A 2,820-nucleotide genomic window follows, 5' to 3' on the forward strand; every position below is an offset into this window, starting at 1 on the left:
TTTAACTGTCACTATATACCTAGCGACCCCACATATAGCAACACTTTTTAAAAGTGTCGGTAATTTTAGCTAGCAGCATTTTTTTGACATGTACCTACATTTAAAAGTGTCGCTATAGACCGTTTTTGTTGTAGTGTAATTAGTATTTAAATCCAACTTTACCTCTCTTATGTATTCAATAATCAATTATTTTATTTCATGAATATCGTCTATTACATTTAAAAATTAATTAAGTAAAATCCAATTGATTTTAAATTTTAAAAATTATTTATTTTAGTTAAAAATATATTTTTTTATTTGGAATAAATTATAGTTAAATTAACAATGAAGCAAAATAAAATTAAATTTAACTACAATTTATTTCAAATAGAAATATTTATTTTTAATTAAAATAAAAAAATGTAAAACTAAAATCAATTGAATTTTACTAAATTTTTAGTCTAGATAGAGTTTATTAATTTTGAAATATTAGAGGGGTAAAGTTGAAATTTAAATACTAATTAACTTTAATTTGGATGAAAACTTAATTGTAAGCTTATTTTTAAAAACTTTTTAAATTTGAAAAGATATACATAATATTTAAATTTTTAGATAAATATTTATAAAATTAGATAATTGTAGAAGGGTGCAAGGAAATTGACTCCTACGATTTTAGTACCATAAAAAAAAGCCAGCTCCCCACGTCAACATTTTGGCGTCAATCCAACATTCTAGCCTCCGCAAAACTAGTTGTAGCAATTTTATCAATACCACTTTCAAATTTATAAATTTCATAGATATTTTTATAAAAATTAAAATATTACGCATACCCCTTAAAATATAAAAAATTATCATAAATATCTCTACGGTCAATTTTTCCTGATTAAATAAGAGGTTAAGTAATGAAATAACGAATTTATCCTTAATTATTTGATTCTATGCTATTTTGAAATAATTTCCTTAATAAAACTCCCTAACTTTTAGTTTTTTAAAATTTAGAGATTTAGTGTCAAAAAAAAGAAAATGTATTAAATTAACACAACTTTTCAGCGAAAATAACTAAAATAATTTAATTTTAATTGGTAAAATGTATGGAGACCCCCTCAACTATAGGGATTTTGATTAACCCCTCAACTTCAATTTTTTTTTTTTGTTGACACCCCTTTAACCTCTATTTAGTTTAACATGAGTTTTCATATTTATTCATTATTAACTAGTAATTGGTTTAGTGGTATTTACTAAAAAGTAAGCAATATTAAATTTGGCAAGATCACCAATAAATTTGATAAAATTCATAATTTTTTAATTAAAATTGCTTAATTTTTAAAAATTAAAGATAAGGAAATCTTGGCCAAAAGAATAGAAGTTGAGTGACCATTTCAAAAAGACCTATAGTTGCACAGGTTTTTTTCAGTTTTACCTTCCAAAAATATTAGAAGTCTAAGTCCCAATAAAAAAATAAAAAATAAGTTTATAAAGACATTTTAAATAGCCTACTTTCCTATACTATGACACATTTAATATATATAATGGTACTTTTTAACGGAAGGTTATGAGAAGGAGTATATATGATTATGTATGAAATTCAGAAGAGTATCTATAATATTTTAACTTTTAGAGGGCTATTGATGAAATTTTAGTCTCCAGAAATTGCATGAAATTTTCCCAAAGTTGTATGGATATAGTGTCTTTTTGGGGATGCTTCGAATGGGCGCCACGTTGCTTGGAAATGCTCATCTCACCGTCCCTTTTTAATAAGAAAAAAGTGTATAAATTTATAATATTTTATATGTATTAGAAAGAAAAGAAATTAAACGTAAAATTTTATTAAATGTTTATGCATATAGAGGCCCATCTTAACTATAGTATAGTAATCTATTATCGTAATTAGAAATGTTATTTATTTGTTTTCTTATGTTTATTCAAATGCTTATAAAAAAGAAAAGACCTTAGGTATTATAAAATGTTATTAAATAATTAAATATGTAGATTAGATTCATCTTAATTATACTATAATAATCTATCATCATTTTAAGTGATAAATTTTATGACAATTAACTATAATAACATCTCTCTGCAGCTTCGGTTCCTTAACTAATTTTTCATTAAACAACCAACGGTTAAATGTTACAGGAGGCGATTGTCATTTTATTATAGAATAGTGGCAAATGTGAAAACAAAAGGAAAAAAAAATTATAAACCTCTTTTTTTTTTTTTATAATAGTATGGAGATGGATATATGTTTTAATTATCAAAGAATATCTCCCAGTAATTCAAAAATAATACATATAAACTAAAATAAAAAAATAAAATGAGAGCCTATAAATAAAAAATAACAATACAAGTATTTTAGGAGATATTTTCTAAAGGTAGAATGATTTTTATAAGTGAGAAAAAGTCAAATTTAACTTGTCAACTAATGGGAAACAATAAATTTTTAAAATTTTTAAGAGCTTAAAGGATAATTATGATAATTAACTACATTATTATAGATGTATGTATGTAATTATCATTTTTAATTATATATATGATATATTTGTCTTTTTTTTATAATGGTAATCTCACCCTTTTTATGTAGATGGTATTAATATCTCATTCTTTCCATTTCTTGTTCAGCAACACGAACAAGCACGTTGCAAAAATTTATTTTTTTATATTAAACCAAGCACCAATGTTTGTAATTTTTTTTTTAAAATTTTTTTTTTTACAGCTTTTAGAAAACATTGGCACAAAAAAACGACTTAATGTGCACGCAAAATATGAAATAAATTGGAAATTTTTGAAGCACGGTGCCCGGATTCATGGGTGCACAGGGTGCGCGGGCGCACTCACACACAAATA

This window comes from Ananas comosus, linkage group 4 (assembly GCF_001540865.1).
Source record: "Ananas comosus cultivar F153 linkage group 4, ASM154086v1, whole genome shotgun sequence".
NCBI classification, from domain to species: Eukaryota; Viridiplantae; Streptophyta; class Magnoliopsida; order Poales; family Bromeliaceae; genus Ananas; species Ananas comosus.